Here is a 20,899-nt window from a genome sequence, read left to right on the forward strand (position 1 = left end):
GCATAACCTTGCAAGTAGTATTGAGTAGATACTAATTAGATCATACAATATTGATGAATTGTAAGAATGTATGATATTGTGCATAAGTACTCTTTATTCATCTGGCATACATTCCTGCAGGGCAGGACATAATGCCAAGGATTATAATCCCAGTATTATATTTTTCTATCAATGAATTTAATTTCTTTCTAACAACAGGCGCTATGCATTAAATAAATCAGATTGTGATATATTCAGAGTATATTCTAAGGCTGCCCAGAATCACTGCTGAGTTGAACAGTCTTAGAAATCTAAATTATAAATAAATAAAGCTGGTGACAGTATCAAATTTTGTAAGAAAATTGTGTTATGAAACACTGTAAAATTAATAAAAACTTATGTTTTGTTTTTGTAACTTTATAATTTGTTTTTTTTCCAAGATATTTTCAGAATTGCTGTTCTTCATACATGCTTCTTAAGACTGCCTTTTTTGGTAATTTTTCCTATAGATATTTCAGTATTTGTTTCACTACATATACTACCTCTTGTAGTTAGGTAAGTATTTGTAAAATTTTTGTACACATCCCAGAGTTGGTAAAGGATATACCTCTGGGGCAGGAAAGAGTTCTGTAAAGTGGGGCAGTTCCCAAGAAGGCCAGCCATCTCATCCACATACAAGTTACAAATAATGGAAACTCTGAGGTTGTCTTTTGATCACCAGACTTGTGAGATAATTCTATTCTGGCAAGGCAGTAACATGATATTCTGATATTGCTCCATGTATGGGATAATGTTTCAACTCCTGAGTTATATGAACAACTGAGCAATTTTACACCTTTAAGGTAGTCATCCTCATAGGCTGCCAGGAAAAAGAATAATTCAATACAAACTTTACACTTAAAACCATATACTCTGTAAAAATTACCACACAAATACACACACACACACACACACACACACACACACACACACACACACACAAACATATATATATATATATATATATATATATATATATATATATATATATATGTGTGTGTGTGTGTGTGTGTGTGTGTGTGTGTGTATGTATGTATGTATGGATTTATCAGGTCCTTGGACAAGCGCTGGCTCTTCGGCTTTGAAACAGAGATGAGCACCAGCCCCTAGAGTCTGATAGGTACCTCTGTTACCTCTTTTCAGCAGTTGCAATTTCCAGAGCAATCTTGATTTGCTAGTACATAAATTACTGTACATGGTTATTCTTATCCAGAAATGGCCATAATGGAAGTGTAATTATAGTTGCTGAGTCAGCTTGAACTGGGCAGAGACTTTTGGAGATGGAGGCCATTTATGGTATAACAGTTTTGCCTTCAAAAGAACCACCATGAGGTTAATGTGTCTCCTCAGGGGCAGAACAATTCCATCCAGTTATAGGACACTCTTTGCAAATTCCTGGATAAAGGAGTTGCCTATTCATAGTGATTCTACTTTCTTAGGATTTAGCCTCAGCTCAATAATCTCATAATTAATTCAGTGCAAGTACCATCTGACTCTACTCACTGTGTGGCTTAAAAAATAATAGACCATAAAAACAAAACAAGATGGATATATACAAAAACAGGCAAAAACACATCAACAAGGACCTCCATACATCAACCCAAAGTCCAAGAGTATATCATGACCACACATTGTTTAAAAGCTAGGAAGCAGCTTTTAAATATAAAAATATGAAGAGCAACTTTCTTGAAGTGATTCAGGGCTGTCTTAGGTGAGAAGTGCTTTCAAGTGTAGCTCACACAGTCTATTTCAACACACCATTTGGAAGAACCAACTCTTTTCAAAGGCAACTATTAAATAAAGCAAGCTGAGAAACAGAATGGCCAGGTTCACTAAATAAAACTTGCATTTTAAACTGTAAAGTCTTTCTTTGTTATTTGTTAAAAGCCATCTGTTTCTTGTTTTATTTTCATTTATTTTGGAAGTGTTAGGCTTCTGAATAAGCAGTTGTATTACTGTTCTATGGTAGATCCAAATCCTTTTGGTTAGAAAGTAGTATTAAACACAGAAACAAAAAGTATTGTCTTTCTTTTTTCACAGAAAAAGATTAGTTTCCTATTCCAAAACTATGTGAGTACATAAATATTTTTTGTAGAGATTGATTTAATATGTTTGCATTGGAGATCATAAACCTACTTTGACATAGCTATATCTGATCTAGGAGCTAAAGAAATAGCATATTAAAATATTCTGCTCTCCTCTCACTCATCTAGCATGAATTGTGGATTTAATTAAATTCTTGTGTCTCTATATTTTGTGAGCATAGGTTTATGAGATTTAATAACAAAATGGTCACAAGTCTTTGACTTCAAGACTATTATATTCCAGGGTATTTCATGTTTGAAATATAACACAGAAGGTGTTTTATATGAAATCACATAATTTACATGTCACACTAAATCATGGATAGTTTAACTATCGTTTATTGAATAAAGGATAATTGGCCAGTTTTACAGAACACGGAAAATGAAAACCAAAATAATGTTTTAGTTTAGTGAGAGGAATAAACCAAGCCATTTTAATATTTAGTGGATAATCCTGTTTTTCATATTCTTTGGCCATGTCTTTCTACAGGATCATGTATTTTATTTCTTGGTCATGATTTGCTTAAATAATGTCATCCAGGACCAGGCCTGGGACATTTTGCAAAATATGCATTGAGCTACAGTAATAGTGTAGCTAATGATTATGTATTGACTATGGAAGCTAGGCTTAATGATAGGACATAACCAATAACTGATTTGTATCTTATAAACTGCACCTGGCATTATCAAGATGTTGGAATAATATTTAAGCATTTTGGGAACTTAATTACAATTTACATTACAGCAGAAGACCAATTCCTGTCAGATAATATCACTTTCAGAATTGTCAAGCAGTTAAAATATTAAATCACCCATAGCTTTTTTAGTTTTCACTGAGACTCAGTGAACATTACTACAAGGCTTATCATACATCACTCTAAACTTGGAAAAAAGAGACAACTGGACAATTCACAAATAAATATGTCAGCCAACAGATGATTATTCTTCAAGAAGAGTTATGTGTGTATTCTACAAATGAATTAAAAATATAGAAGCTAGTATTCTTTGGAATTAGGGAAGATAATACATTTTATAAACAAATAACAATATGCCCCTATGCATAAATCACTGTATATAATAATTGTGAAATAAAAATCCCAATAAGCAGCATACAATAGAAAATATATAAAAATGGTTCTAACAGTCTAGGCTCTAATATCTCTTAAATAATATTTACTTGAGAAAAATATAAGCATCAAACCTCCAAACGGTAGAGTCCATAGAGTGCTATAAGTAAAGAGATTCCCTATTTTGCAACACTCCATGTAATTTTATTAATTACATTTTTATTGCCTGAAGACAAGTCTTTGAGGATGACCAAAAGAGATTAGGTTTATATCTGCCAGCACAGAAATACCTAATTTTTAATGTTTTCTGCCATACCATTTTGAAAACCCAATGCAATAACCTTTTTCCACAGAACTGGAACAGGTATCATGCAACTAATGAAGCACTGGAATATCATAAGTATAATCATATCTATAAATCCTAGTTAGTAACATTGCTATGCTGTTACTAAGTTTGTAGACCATTTTCAAAAATACTCTTTCACAAAGCATTTTTGCAGTGTGGAAGAATTTGAATTAGGCTAGTCACCAAGCCTATCATTTTTAATAAAAACATTTTGTCATACAAGTGCTATCAAATCAAATAGGCAACTTTAAACCCCAGTATTCCATCCATCACTCTTGTCTATGGTTTCTTGTACATTCAGTGTCTTTTTAGAGTTGTTAGATATATAAGGACCAAAGACACAATATTGTGCTCCCTCTGAAATAGTTTTGAGATTTCTTTAATTTTCATTCACAAACTACTCCTTGCTTCTGTCTAAAAACTGGTATCTTTTCTGGAATTGAAATAAGATTCTTTAAACTGATTTCAACTCATTATTGGTAAAAATGGGGAAATAACACATTTATTATAGAAGTGAATCTTGGCATGTAGATCTAGTAGTCTGTTATGAATAGATGGAAGGGAATTGTTTCCTTTTCCCACCATGCAGTCATTTTAGGGAACAAATATTTTTAAGGTAATAATGACCAACAAGGTTGTAAAAAAAGATTTGGTGTGATAATAAATGAGCATCCCAAAGGTGCTTTTTAAGAGACAATTGCACTTACTTTTTTGTTTGTTTGAAGACATTTTGCTTCTCTTCCAAGAAGCTTTTTCAGCTCTAATTGGATGGTAGGTAACGGAGGGATTTATATTCCTTGCAGACATCATCATCATCATCATCATCATCATCATCATCATCAAGTTGCAAGGGACCTTGGAGGTCATCTGTTCCAACCCACTGCTCAGGCAGGAAACCCTATACCATTTCAGACAAATGCCTGTCTAGTCTCTTCTTAAAAACTTCCAGTGTTGGAGCATTCACAGCTTCTGGAGGCAGGTTGTTGCACTGATTAATTGTTCTAAATGTCAGGAAATTTCTCCTTAGTTATAGGTTGCTTCTCTCTGGTTAGTTTCTATCTGTTGCTTCTTGTCCTGCCTTCACAAGCTTTGGAGAATAGCTTGACTCCCTCTTCTTTATGGCAGCCCCTGAGATATTGGAACACTGCTATCATGTCACCCTTCGTCCTTCTGTTCATGAAACTAGTTCCTTATATGTTTTAGCCTCCAGTCCCCTAATCATCTTTGTTGCTCTTCTCTGTACTCTTTTTAGAGTCTCAACATCTTTTTTACATTGTGGTGACCAAAACTGGATGCGGTATTCCAGGTGTGGCCTTACCAAGGCATCGTAAAGTGGTATTAACATTTCACATGATCTTGATTCTATCCCTCTGTTAATGCAGCCTAGCACTGTGTTGGCTTTTTTGGCATCTGCAGCACACTGCTGGCTCATATTGAAGTGATTGTCCACTAGGACTCTGAGATCCCTCTCACAGTTACTATTATTGAGCAAGATACCACCTATACTATACCTGTGCATTTGGTTTTTCTTGCCTAAATATAGAACCTTACTTTTTTCACGATTGAATTTCATTTTGTTAGATAGCTGGTCATTTGCATTCTTTTAGAGAATCATTGAGGCCACTTGGAGGCTTATCTGTGTCCTCAGGGTCACCTGAGTAGTGCAAATGGATGTGGAGCCTTTTTGGAACTGCTGAAAGGACTGTGTTGTAGACTGGAGATACATGATGTAGTATCCCTCCCCCTCCGATTAGAGAGGGCTGTTGAATGTTGATATGGATGGCCTCTTTGACCCCTCTTTGACCCCTCTGAAAGAGACTATGCCAAAATTGAACAGCCCTCTTTCAACAGAGATAGATGATGTCATATCTCTCCCCCTCTGTTGAGAGAGGGCTGTTCAATTTTTACATAGATGGCTTCTTTGACCCCTGTTTGACTTCTTAGCTTCTTGGATGAGAAGCAAAATGTCTTTAAAGAAAAACAACCATGACGATTGTCATCTTCTTCTTCTTCTTCTTCTTCTTCTTCTTCTTCTTCTTCTTCTTCTTCTTCTTCTTCTTCTTCTTCTTCTTCTTCTTCTTCTTCTTCTTCTTCTTCTTCTCCTCCTCCTCCACCACCACCTCCTCCTCCTCCTCCTCCTTCTCCTTCTCCTCCTCCTCCTCCTCCTCCAGATACAAAGTTTTTTTTTCTCTTACACTTCTTGTGACCTCAACCATTGTTATTTGATGCTGCTGTAGCATGTCTTTGAGGTTGTCATTCCATCTTTTTCTGGATTTGCCTCATCCTCTTTGACCTTCTCCTCTATTTATGTATGCCTTATGTGATATGGAAACCCCAGACATTCTCTCCAGATGGGCAAACCACTTTTATTTTCTGTCTTTAAATGTAGTTTAATATTGGTTCTGTTCCAATTCTTTCCCTTATAATTTCATTCCTGATTTTATCCCTTCTAGTTATTCCAGCAGCTTTCCTCAAGCAGCTCTCAACCTCTCAAAGTTCAACCGTATGTCCACATTATGAGAGATAGTAACAGGATTGTAACAGGAATATTAACAACAGGGATTGTTAATATTGGGCAAAGTATGATGTAGCATCGTGCCACAGGACCACTATGACAGCCATGAAGGTCTCAGTCACCCTGAAACAGCCTGACAAAAGGAATGTTGAAGTTATGACAGGCCCAGCAAGCTGGCAATGGATATTATATAGGTATACATATCCAAACGTGATACAATCAAACAAGAAACAATTGTAGCAATGTCAAAGGATCAAGACGTAGAATATTTCACCTTTATCTAGAAAATATTCCACTAATTATTATCTGCTTTTATTAGTGTTAATTTCTGTATCCTAAACGTTGGCTGCCAAAGCTGAACTGTCCTCAGAAAAAGCACCCATGGCCTAAATTGTACAAATAAATAAATTCATAAGGATGCAAATAATATTTGCACAATATTTATAAAGAAAATGTTGCTTCTCTTGAAAAAGCAAAAAAGAGTATCAAGAAAGAATACATTTTTTTCAGGAAGGGACAAATGTTTTTTTTTAAATTGAAAGAACTTGCTATGCTCTTGAACTCATTCTCTCTGCCCAATTCACCTCACAGAACTGTTGTGGGGAAAATAGGAGCAGAGCGCATTACACATGGACACTCTGAAGGTGTGATATAAATCAAACAATGAATAATGGTTAGATGATAGGCAGACAGACAGACGATTGATTGATTGATTTCATTCTTGGGAACAATTACTTATTTTTTGAGCATTGACATCCTAAATGCCTTGAGCATACTGGTTAGTGAATTCTGGGAATTGAAGTTCACACATGTTCAAGTTTCCAAGGTTGAGAAACATTGGCTTTAAGCCTAATGGTCCCTTAAAATAAATTAATCCCTGAAAGCTTTACCTTCCTTTTGAGAGAAGCATTCAGTGAAGATGTTTTAAGCAATTTCATTTATCCTCAATATTAGTCCTCTGGCAATCTGAGGAAAAAAAAGTCTCTAACTACACACTTTATATAAACAGCAAAAATAACCTTCTTAATGTGTGTAGCAAAAGTAAATAACTGTCGTCCAATATAAGCAAACCAGTTTGCCAGCCAGCCAGATAGTTCCTAATAAGGTTTCTTGAAGGAAAAAGAGGGAAAAAGATTTTCTTTATAATGAATACTATAAAAACTGAATTCTTTTGCAGAATTTAAAAATATATCTGATGTTACAGTAAAAACAGTTCAGCTTGTTGTTAGAATTAAAATGTCCTGTGTAAGCAAAAAATAAAAAATACCATAGATGTCCTGATTTTAGTTCTTATTAAAGTATAAAATATTAGCACATTCATGAGAAGTAGTTTCATAAAACCATATTACATTGTCTTGTCATAAATCAACTGCTCAAAGCGTCTGTTGCAAAAATATACTGTTCCTGATCTTAGAAAATAAAAATGGGGCCTAAGAAATAACATGAAGGATTTCATAAGACCCAGCTCATTTATATTCCTTACAATCTTACAATCTATGTTCACCCTTAAGATTAAAAAATGTATAACTTTTGAAAATGGGTGTCCCAATTTGCAACATTACCTCAGATTGCTATTTGTTTTCTCTCTCATTTCTACATATTGGAGTTATCCAGTGAATTAATGCATATTCTAGATGATTATGTTCAAGCAAAATTATTGCTTCTTAACACATGGCTAATTAATAGATTTCAATTCCTTTCAGTCTGTTTTAAAGAAAAAGAAACAAATACAATCATATATTACAAGTAATCCTCTACTTCTGACATGTCAAACTTGCAATGGTGTGGGCATGGTTTTATTGTGGTGTGTGCAGCCCACGGGCCAGCAGTTTGACACCCCTGCTCTACTTGCAGCCATTTACTTAGCAACCTTCCCAGATGGCTTCCAATGAACAAAGTTAATGGAGAACCCGGATTTGCTGCATAATAACTGCATGGTTCACTTCACAATTGCATCAATTTGCTTAACAAGCAGGGCCCAAAAGATCATAAAATTAGGCATGATTACCGTACTTAACAGCTGCGTTGCTTACCAACAGGAATTCTGTTCCCAATTGTGGCCACAAGTCGAGGACTCTTTATACTGAGTGTTGCAGAAAAGATTCAGGGCATTCCACTGATCATAAAAAAAAATTCTTTGACACCCTGATGATCTGTATTGTTTCATATATGCTCTTCTTTCTGGACCTCTAATAGTATTTTTGATCGACAAGCAGTATAAAAAATACATTGTACATGTTTTATGATTACCTACAATTTATATAAATTAGTTATCATTTCACTTTCAAGTCTGGAGAAACTCTAGTTATCTTTCTTTCTAATGAATAGCAATGGAATGGGAATGAATTTTTAATCAGAATAGACCTGAATTTTCTTGGCATTTTTTAACTGTCTCCCTCCTCCCAAGATAAAATGCAACTTTTGCACAATTAATGACCCCTTCCTATTTTTACACAACTATTTTGTGTATCAGCTGAGGTTACTCTTCTCCAGCATCACAGAGAAAGCAAATACCTGTGTTATTGCCATCACAGTTATCATTAAGAAACTGATGGATTCTGCCTTATTCCTAGCCTATGGGAACACTCTTTTGAAATGTTTATTTATCCTCTACTCTCTTTGCCTTTTGAAAAAAACTAAGATATAATTATTGTACTATATTTCAATTGCTATAAATTTTAATATTACTTTTAAGTTTTTTTAAAGCAGTTATTTTTTCATTTATTTTTTGTTAACTATCATGAATATGATATGGACTTCTGTTTATATCCATATGTTGAATCTGTACGTTCCATAGAATTTTGGACATAAAAAGAAACACTGCAATCCTTAAAAAAGATTTTGACTATACCTGCCAATGTTATAAGGGACTAAGATACTTTTTTCCCCTCAATTTTGACCCGAGTTGAATACTAGAAAGGAAATGACATGCTTCACTGTTTATAAAGCTAACTTGTTAAGAAAAGGGTCTTCTACATTAATACTCTCTTTTTTTGAAACAAAATAGAACAGAATAGTCATTGTGTTACTCACAACGAAATTAAGTGCTGTCCACAGTGCAAAGTACACACTAGTAAAAACCACAAATAAGAACATACATTATATACACACATCCTTCACATTCTATTCACCATTGCGCTGTCTCTAATATTGCACTTCAGTGTTGCACTGTACTGTGGTATTTAATATGGTTACAGGTCTGGGATATAAACTATTTTTCAGCCTATTTGTTGTTGTTATTATCCTGTACCATCTGCCAGATAGTAATAGGTCAAAAAAATAATGTCTGAGATGAGATGAGTCTTTAAGAATATTTTGAACTTTCCTAAGACAACAAGAACTGTACAGTTTGTCCAGGGAGGGGAGGAGAGGACAGCCAATAATCCTATGGGTGATGGAGCGCTTTCTGGAGCACTTTCTGGAACGCTTTCCTATCTGCTACTGTGCAGCAAGCAAACCACACACAAATGCAGTAGGTTAGAATACTCTCTATGGAACAACAGTAGAAGGTCACCAGCAGTTTTTCATTCAGTTGTTATTTCCTGAGAAGTCTCAAGAAATATAATCAGTGTTGGGCCTTCTTAACCAATGCTATAACATGAGCACTCCAGGTCAGCTTGCCACCCTCTCCACCTCATCTCCTCTGATGATCAGGGGCTGAAGGTCTGATCTATTCCTCCAGTAATCCACTATAAGCTCCTTGGTCCTAGTTGTGTTGAGAACCAAATTATTGTCTCTGCACCACAAGAGAGGTCGGAAATGAAAAATAGAAAAAATGTTTGAGTAGAGTGACCAAATCTTATTTCAACACTGGAGTCAGCTTCACGTCTTACGGTAAACGTGAGCTCAAAGTCTGAAGCACAGACAACATGGCACAGACTTCTGTTGCTTCTGGTTCCACGAACCTTTTCAAGAAGGCATGGAGCTTTCTAAATAAATGAATAAAAGAGCTAAATTAAGTCACATTTATAAATCACCACCTAGTTAAGGGTAAAAAAAAAGAGTTCCATCATAATAGGAGCCATTTACAACATTACTCTAAACTTTCACCACAGTTAACTATTTCTAGCATTTAATATTATAGCTTGAAAAAAAATCTCTTTCAGCCCTTTCATACAAAGGTGAAGGCATAATAAATAGGATTTCAACTATGAGAGAACATAACACTAAACAAGATTAGAGGTCTTTATTTTTTAATGAATGCATGAACCCTGGAGATGATCCAGCTTTACTTTCCAACTGGTGACATTGTCCCTTGTCTCTGACCTGTACAGAAATGGGATCAAGGTGTAGGAATGCTGAGTTGTGTTTACATTCCAGTGAACTAAAGAGACCCAGACTGAGACAGCACTAACTCTCTCTAAATATGTTAAACATTTTACTCAATTGACTGGTGTTAGTGATGGAGAATTATTATAAGTAATCTGATTTTCAAACATCTTGCAGGAAGAAAAAAGAACAAATATACCTGATAGTGGGGAATTCATCTGAATGGATAGATACAAATGGGCATATATTCTCAGAAATTAACTCTCACCCTAGTCAATATTTTAAATTATATTTTTTCTTCTGACACATATATAGTAATTATTGGAAGAGTTCATATAATGCTTGAAGGAGGGCATTTTTCAGATTTTAAAGCCTTAAATAGTTAAGATAAAGTCTCCAAAGTGGCTAAAGATCAGGAAATTCATAATGACACCTTGATAACTGTCTATACAGTACTAAAACTCTTATTGTCATACCTTTAATTGGGTGAAATGGTCCGTCATACCTCAGGTGATCTAACGTGAATGTATTCAAAATCTGGTGTCTGATGTGTTCAAAATGTATTCAAAATCTGATGTCTCCTGAGGAAATAAAATTTGGGGAAATTGTGGCTACTTCACTGCTACTGACTGTTGTGATCACATGATCCTCATTTTCAACATTCTGTGACAGTTTCCAAGCCAGTCTCATAATCTCTTGATGCCTCCAACCCCATAGGAGCCACTTATCTGGCTGCAAGAAACAGAAGGGAAAGGGGAAAAAAGAAAGCAAGAAGAAAGGGATGAGCTGGAAGGAAAGAATCCCTTATGCTGACTCATGCCACCTCCTTATGCTGTCCCTCACCTGCACAGCACCTCTTGCTTACTTCCAAGCACCCTCAGGCACACTTCCTAATCACACTATCTGACTGACATGTCATCCCTGACCAGCATGGCACCTCTCACACACCCCTGTGACCCCATGTATACTTATTGATTTGTATCCCCCCCCTTTGTTCACCATACTAATGAATGCACTAGTTTTGTGTACTACTGTGATGCCCTCACATACTTCTTGACATGCAATGCCACCCTGTGCCCTCCCCAACTTGCTCTGCATATCTCCATGTCCCCAGGCAACCTTCCCAACTTTGTCTGCCCACCTACCTACCCAGCACCTTTCATGCATTCCCATGTATTGTTCCTGACCCCCACCCCATACCATTGCTCCTTCCCCCAATTATCTGCTTGCTGGCCTTGAACTGCAACTTCCTGCTGGCTTCTCCACTGACTTTCTCCTTTCAAGCTTTTCAGATATAAAGTAAATGAAGAAGCCAGCAAGAAGTTGGAAGTCATTCCCACTTCCACAGCTTTTTTGCTTACCTGTGGTGATTTCATTTTGTTTGTTTAGGTAAAAGAATATCCTTCAAACAATGACCAAATGGGACCTGGGTTGACGAGTTATTTTATTTATTTATTAGACTTATATGCTATCTATCTCACCATCAGGTGAATCTAGAAGTAAAGTCTAGAATCGTGGTGGCGAACCTATGGCACACGTGCCACGGGGGGCACGCAGAGCCCTCTCTGTGGGCATGCACACCATCGACCCAGTCCTAGGCCTTCAGCTGAGTTTTATAAAACCTTTTCACTTTAGGCCTCCTCCTCCGTGTGCCAAAAAAAAAAGGTTCAATCAATCAATTTCAACTTCTCGCGGGGAAAAAAAAGATCTTGCAAAGTTGGAATTGATTAATTGAACTTTTTAGTCCCACCCAGTCTGCCATTACCACTGCAGCCATGCCCACCCAATGGGCCACGCCCACCCAATTGGCCACACCCATCCGGCACCCGACAATACATAAGTGGGTTTTGGGTTTCAGTTTGGGCACTCAGTCTCTAAAAGGTTTGCCATCACTGGTCTAGAAAGTAAGACTCGTAGTAGACTTTTTGTTATTTTTTCTATATGTGTTGAAACAGAGGCAATTACTACAACAGTTCTACAGAAGTGCAGATACAAAAAGTAAGGAAAATAGTATTTCAGAAGAATTTTTTTCTGTGCCAGGTATGAGGCTGTTTATTAAATTAAGAATTAATAAAAATAAGAAGAATTAAAAAATATTTAGATTTTATACATAACACATTTCTTCTAGATACATGTTTAATTTTATTTATTTATTTATTTTTATTTGGAGGGCCATCTTCTCCCAGATGACTTTGAGCAGCTAAGAATTGAATCGAGAAAAAGGCAATTAGAAAAGAAAAAGCACTCATATGCCCAGATAAAATTACATATTTTATTATAAAAGAAAACTGTCAAGAAAATAAACAAATTAACCATAAGTCTGGCAGAAAAGCATGTTTTTAAAATTTGCAGAACTTTTGTTCAGGTTCTGTTAATCTTTCATTTTAATATACTACACTAGTTGTGTAGATGAAGTAATTGTCCTGCAATGAATTCTATTCCAAATTGTTCTTTTTAATATTTCTGAACACTTTAAAGTAGTGAAACAATCATTTCAGAATTTATTAAAGTTGCTGCTTATTCATCTGGTTTGTAGATGAAGTGAAGAAGCACATATTTCTCCAAGCCTTAATTTGGTAAAAAAATAATAATAACAATAATTTAAACTTTAGGTGTTTTATGAAAGCCAGGTCCTACAAATATTCAGTGACTATTTCGATTTAAAGTTTCCAGAGCATAGTGTAGATCTTTACAGTTATGGATGGAAAATATTTTTTTCTCTAGGTTCCTCAATTCAGATTTACAACTTTCTATTTAAATATTTGGAAAATAAATAGTGTTATATGGAAAATGGCTTGAGAAACTGGAAAAATGAGAGAAAGGTTATGGAGATTGTTTTTAACAAAATCATCCAAGTCTAGTGGCTCCAGGCAACACTGCAGCAGTTCCAATAAAACATTTCTCTGCTCCAAGAGAAAATGGTAAGCTCTAGACTGTGCAAAGCATTCAAAGGAGGTGTTTTCACTAAATGTAATGGCACGAATGAACAACCTCTTTCTGAGGATTCAGAACAGCCACATGCATTGCAAGGCTGATGCAGCAGCTTCATCTCCAGTTGTTTTGCACATATGTGCATACATGGTGATGTCAATTCACTGGCAATATCAGTGGAAGTTTTGCATAGAGGCAATTTTGCATTTATGATTAATTTAGTGATGGTTTTATCTACTGAGACCTAAGATGTCAAAATACAGGAGCATTTAAGTCAGTTGAATTTGTGAGCTGAATTGAATTTGTGAGCTGAACATATATACCTATGCCTATACCTATGTCTACGCCTATACCTGTACCTACAGCTACACATATACACATACACGTACACATACACATACATGAGCTTATTTGGGAAGAAGACATTAAACCCAGTGAAACTTTCCTCTGTACTGCTATATTTTTGTATGTTATATCTGCCAAGTTAACTTTACTGGAAAGTGAGGAAAAACAAAAATATGCTGATAAGTTGTTTATGCCTGACCATTCCCTGCAATCATATCTTTCAGCCCTGAGCAATAGCTTATGCCTATAAGCATCCACATTGAGACATAAAAAACCCTATGTTGCCTAATACTATGTCTTACTAATATAAAGTGACCTTCCTGAATAACATAAATAGAAGGACATGTCACCACATGCTGCGTCACTGTGGCACATAGGAACAAATGTGCCGTTCAGTACACTGTTGAATATACTTAAAATGTGTGATTATGACAATATTTATTTTTCCAGTGTAGAATGATTTTCTATCCACATAAAAAGTGTAGGCTAGTTGAAGATCAGGCTGTTCCACTGAAAGTCTTCACAAGTTTAATAATACCGATGCATTGGCATTAAATGATATTATTTAATTTAGATTTTGTTTATGTGATATGAAAAAAATGGTAATGTTTGACACCATAATGAATGAAAAACTTTTGTAAATCAGTGGCAAACCTGTAGTTAGCTGAAACTTTTAATTCTGGATCACTGTAGAGATTTGGATTTTTTTAAACAACAACAACAACAACAACAAAGAACAACAACAATAATAATGTATCACTATAATTCTGAAAAATCCCCTGTTTTGTTCTCTTTTGGTTCTGTTGAGAACATTTAGTTATTAATCAAAATGATATATGCAGATGTTAAATATGTGTGTGGGGGGAGGAGGAAACAATGTATTGTAGACATAGAACTGTATGCAGTATTAGAACTGTACGGAAAGGAATGTGTAGTTTTCACAGAGTTAATATAAGCATCCTAATACATAGGTCTAGCATCCTAAAGTCACCCAAAATCATAAATTTGGGGAACTCAATCACCAGCCCCGAGAGGATATCGATAAGCTCAGGCAGGGCTGCTGCTGCGCGACTAGGTGAAAGGTACACCAGCAGCAAGCCCAACTGAGCCCTAGGGCCACATCTCAGGAGGAGGGATTCACACCCAGCTATTTGGACAACGGTGGCCAAATATATATAACATACTTCAAGGAATCCTGTTGTTGATATTTCTATATTGTCAAATTGAAATATATGTTGAGCTGTAATAATCTTAATCCTCTGGATGATTACAGAAACCAGCCTATACTGACAGAGGAAATGTTATATCTCTGAGTTAAAATGATTCTGAACATTTTTTATTAATTTGGTGCTCATATATGTTCTCCTATAATCCCTATCAACACCAACATGGCCATACCATATTGATTATGGATAATAAGAGTTGTAATCCAGTATATCTCAAAATACAGGTCAGGGGAGGTTGATTCAAAGGCAGTTCAGCTTTTTAAAATCCCTTTGCAGGTGAGTGCACAACCCTGTTCAGATGAAATCCACCCTGGACTTTTTTTTAAAAAAAATATATTTTATTGTTTTTCCAATTTTACATATAAGTATTTAGAAGGCAATGTGGTAATTGGGTTGAACAATAGTTCAGTAACACAATCTTTGATAAGTATCTCAGGTTACGTCATCAAATATTTCCTCTCTGTTTCCCTTAACATTTGCTATTTCATATTTAAGCTAACAAATTTCTAATTGTATCAAAACTTAGTATAAACTTCATTATCACAGTTATAAATACATTTTTTGCTTATACATATCGTAATAAATCTCAACGAACAATAAATATCCTGTTATTAAATTTTAGCTAATTTTAATTTTTAATTACATATTTCCAGTTTGATCTTTAATATCTGTAGTATATATGGGCGCAATAAGCTGACTTTGTAATAATGCTGCTTGGGGGGGGGGTGAAAGCCCTAATAAACAGGCATATACACAGAATGAAGGCTATTGCTAAGCACATTGATTTGTGCTTTAAATTGTAAGCCACCCTGAGTCTTCAGAGAAGGGCAGGATATAAATGGGATTTTTTAAAAAAAGACCAAATGGGAGATCCGCTCCAGGTTTTCCAGCCAGCCCGCCCAGTTCCTGAGTCAAATGTGTCCTTAGAGCTAAGCCGCTGCTCTGGCTGCTGCCTTCCCCACCTGCCTTTCAAGTTGGGATATACTACAGCTGCTCTTCAACTTTAGAAGGAAAGACACCCAGACCCCAGCCTGTAAAAAATCACAGACTGCAGCTTCTTCTCCAATTGGTCCCGCTTTCCCTGCGCAGACTAAATGGGAGATCCGCTCCAGGTTTTCCAGCCAGCCCTGTCCCTAAATTTTCAGCACCTGGCGTATAAGACGACCCCTGACTTTTGAGAAGATTTTCATGGGTTAAAAAGTAGTCTTATACGCCGGAAACTATGGTATATTCTTATTCTATTCCATAAACATTTTCTACTTCCCACCTTAATACATCACCACCTTGATTATATTCTCTGTGCTAGTCAATAATTCAAATCTATTTTCTAGTAGATAGTTTACATTTCCCTTGTACATCTAAATCTTCAATATTAAGCAGATTAATCCCTTATTTTTTGCTATTTTCCAACTATTTTAAATCTAGTAATCAAATTTCCCTTTGTCTCGAAATCTCCCTTTAGCCCACTAGCTGACAGTTTAGTGTCCTCTCTAATAAATCAAAAGGCCCCAGTTTTTCAGCCTAATTCTAGCTTTCTTCTTTTGCCAACCAGGCTTCCATACCAGTATTTTTAAATCATCAAATAGATCTTCCTTCATTCTTGTATGTATTATTTGAATTAAGGGAGACCATCTCATTGCCAATTTTCTGAAAAATCTGGCTCATTTATAATCATTAGGCTGTCGCCCTGATATCCCAGGTCCCTGTGTTTGTTCTGATGTAGTTGTCTTCATTTTAATCTGGTCTTTTTTCCCTTAAATTTCTTCTGGTTTGCATAGAAGATCATTTCCAGTTTTGGAATTATTGTTTTGTTGTCTGGATTTTCAGTAGACTGTGCTTGTTGTTCTGTAAAACCCTCTGTCTTAGTATTTACTTGTTCCACTCTGTTGTTTTTTGAGTTAATAATTTTCTAGCTGCAATCAAGATTTACCTTTCTGGAGGTAGGCTGGCACCTTTGTCTTTCAAGTTAGCTTTAAGTTTTTCAGTGTTTGCCAAGATGATTTCAAGTATAAGTTTTAGCATATCCGAGATCTTTTGTTGACCCTCCTCCATTTCTGACATAGTTAGAGGTGGTCTTTCTAGTGAAGGCTATATATTAAATGAAAGTCAATAAGTATTCACCTCCACCATTCCTACCAATTGCATTATCCAGCTGCTCTCTCAAAATTAAGTCTCTCATAGATAATACCAAGGTCAGATCTGGGCAGTGAACAAGTGTCTTTGTCAGAGCTAATAAAACTGCTGTACCAAGCTTTACCACAAGATGTCCCTGCTAGCATTTAGAGTCTTTTTCAGATCCCGGGCTAGATTCTTATCTGGTTTAAGTTCTTTTTGCAAATAAAGCAAAATAGCAGATTCCAGTGAGAATAGGAACCTTTTGGGTCCCCAGATTCCAAACAGAAGACAGATATGCAAATGTGGTAAGTTAAGCTTTTCAAAGCTTTATTCCTCCTGAGTAAACAGGAGCGACCATTTTAGAGGGTGGGGTAATGGAGTTCCCTTCCCTCTCTCCTCAGAAGGGGATAGATTTTCAAAATGCTTTTAGCAGGAAAGTTACTTAGGGTAGAGAGAAGATAAAATCTCAACCAATTTTCCACATTGCTTTCAAGGTGCTTGGTAGTAAGTTTGGCCTCAGCTGTCAGCGGCTTGATGATGGGCCATAAATGGCTGATCTTTTCCCTGTCAGTTTGAAGAGCTGCCTGGATCAAACAGGAGGGCTGCCACCCTTCCACGATCACTCAGGGGTCCTCTTCATGCTCATTTCCCCTACAAGGCAACTTCCAACGTTCTTCAGGGTCCCCTGGCGGGAGAAACTGGACAGTGGAGGGAGCGATCTTCTCACACGTTCACCAGCACTGCGATTGCAAACCGGAAGCCAAAGCCACCCTGGGCTTTTGAATGGTATCACAAAAACTGTGCTCCAACAAGAGAACAGAGTAGGGACAAATGCAGAAACAAGGCAGTGTAACAGGATAATTAGGATTAGGAACAAAATTTGGATAATTTTAGAGAGTGTCTAATCTATACCCAAGGCTTTGTGAGAATACGTGGACTGTGACAACATATCTAGTAAAGTAAATATAATTTCTCTCCAAGGAAGGAAGCAGGGAGGAAAATATGTGTAGAGTTTTAATAGGGACAAATATCACAAATGGAAGACTATCCTGGTAAATGGGCCAATGTGACAATATGGTTTTTCTGGGTTGAAGTGAGAAAGAAGCAACTGGCTATGTTGCATATACTGCTGTGCCGTCTATATCCTTACCTGAGTTAACAAAGAAAAAATACTTGTTGAAAAGTTGGCTCAGATAAAAATTAGGTCTTGTCCATGGATGTTCAAGCTTAAGACAAGCACTTTCAGTTATACCGGAAAGAGAGGATAATGTAGACTTGATATAGTACAGTTTAAGTGTCAAAACTCTGTCATTGTACAGGATGCCATGTTCTATATACCAACAGAGGTTTCCAAATCTACTTCAAAGGCAGACGCAGCTCTGCATATGTGTAATCACAATAGTCTAACTTGCATGTAACAGTAAAAAAAAAGCAACCTAGTTTTCATCACAGCTTTTGTTGTATTTGCTGTATCAGCCTAAGCTTGCAAATAATCTCCAAGCTGCTGCCTTCAGCTGTGCTTCCACCATTACTGCTGAGTCTCAATTTCCCACCAAAATTATTGTTAATTGCTTCCTTTGAGGAGAGAATGGAATGAAAAGCTAAGCAAACTGCAGTTAAAAGCTGATGGATTTGGCCAAAGTATCATATACATGAAAAAATAACCAGTAAAATGAGTATAATTATTGCCATTTAGCTCCTCTTTGAAATATAACTATATTGTTCCTATTGCATTGTACCTTTCACAAGCAGTATTAAAACATTGTTTTTATATATTGTTTCTGTTCAATAAATGATTAACTGTTAAGTGGTTTTTCTGAAATATAAAGTCTATCATAAAAGTATTTTTCTACTGCCTCTTCCCAATTCCATAAAGCTATTAAAAACACTTTTTAAAAAATAAATAAATTGTAATAGTACGTAGGAATGACCTTGGGAAACAGAAGGAAGAGCTGCGGACTGAACAACAAGCATGGAAAAGGTATCGCAGTAAATAGAAGGAGAGAGAATGTAGGAAGTATTTCAGAAGTGACATATCCTAGATTTCTAGGCAGGAGTCCAGAGAAGAAACACAATATAAAATATTAGCAATATCTTGATTGTAAAGTTACAATAGCAGAATCTTGCAACTCTGAAAATATTTCTCCCTGCCTCTCCTTTTAGTCTCTGAAAAACTAGGAAAGGTACTATATATTAATAGCAAAATCTAATTGTGTAGTGGATAACTACTGAGTATTTCATTTATATAGAACCTTATATTTATTGAGAAAGCACTCAGTCTTTAATTTTTCTCTCTACATATTCTTTACATTGGGCACTGAATGAATGACTTAATCATACATCATATTGCAACACTTCATTCCAGACCTAATACTGGATCCTTTGGAAGAAGAAAAAGACACAGAAAACTTTGTAGAAGGTGGATTAAGTTTTGAAGACAGTGTGCTATATATGATATAAACTTCTTAATGAATGGTCTGGAAACATATAATAATTTGCTTCTATCCTGGACTATTTGTACTGTGGGTCATTAATGTATCTTCCTAGTGTGCTGTTTGTCCTGGTGACTAATACAGAAACCACATGTTTTAAAAGAGAAAGATGTGGTTTGAACCTTTGCTTTACTTCGGTTGAAAACTTGTTTTACAATGGGAGGATTTATGGGAAGAATTTACTTAATTATTTAAGTATTAGGAAAGGGAACATTGACTGGCTGATAATGCCAGAGATGGGATGTCTAGCAATCATGATGTCATAATCCTGAATTGAATAGAAGGTTGCAGTAGAAGATTGCTATTTCGTTTTCACCATTGTAGTCATGCATCTTAGTGTTGAAGGAAAATTTTCCAGCAGATGAACTTAAAACATTCCCTCCTCGTAACATTGGGCTGTTCTTAAGAATACAGAGAGAGAAAGGAAAAAGGGGGGAAAAAACCAAAACATTTTTCTTCACTCTGTTTGTTGACCAGACAAATAGAGTGAAGGTATTTTCCTTTTGGTGGCTTATTTTAACCAGAATTTCTAGCAGAAATTTAAAATTCTGTTTTCTTTGGATTAGAGACAGTTAACAGTCACATTTACCTCACACACAAAGACTTTGACAAACATATACACACAAAGACAAGAGAACAGCAAAGGAAACAGAAGTCTTAGTTTTACACATCCTAGTCATTCCCACCATAAATTTCAGTTAACTCAAATTAGGGAAGGCACAAATCTTAAACATACCACGTGGTTGCATAGAAGGAAAGAGAGAGAGAGAAAGAAAATCACTATTTCTATATTTTAATTTCCTTTTAAGTACCTTTATTTAACCAAATTGGTTTCCCAGCAAAGCCCTGAGCAAAGCCCCCCTTTTTTTCAAATTTTATGTGCTCGTTTTTTCCCCCATGCCATCCAGGACGGGTATCTGCCTCTCATCTCATGCCTCGAGCAAATCTCTAATAGGTGACCTAATTCCGACTCTCGAACTACAGCTACCTATGTTCCCCTTCTGATGTGGGGTTCAATTGGCTTAGTCGGGTCCCTAGTGGCACTTCCCAGCCACTCTTAGCGACACTATCCCTGCCACCCTGCCGTCGGTTTTTGGGCACACACACAAAAAAAAATGCCCAGGAGGACTTTGCTTCCCTAATAAAGTACTGAAACCTCCTACCTAGGGAACTCTGCCACCTGCGCTTTTCTGACCAAAAAGGGGTCTGGGGAGGACCTTCTGCCCTTGGCTCAGACAGGTACTGGTGCCTTCAGACAGGTACTCACCGCCTTCAGTTTTCAGGCTCAGGAGGAGTCTGGGAGGACCTGTGCTTTGTGCCTTAGTATGAGCCCCTCCTACAGATGAGCTTTGCTTCAAAGCTGGTTGCCCAAATCCATTTCTCTCATTCACTCATTCCATTTTCACACAGCCTCTCCCTTTTCCCTAACAAAAGGCCCTGCACTCTGGCCAAACCCCCATGCTTTCCAGGGTCTGCCACTTGAACAGATCC

The sequence above is a fragment of the Vipera berus genome, assembly GCF_964194415.1.
Source record: "Vipera berus genome assembly, chromosome: 3".
Classification (NCBI taxonomy): Eukaryota; Metazoa; Chordata; class Lepidosauria; order Squamata; family Viperidae; genus Vipera; species Vipera berus.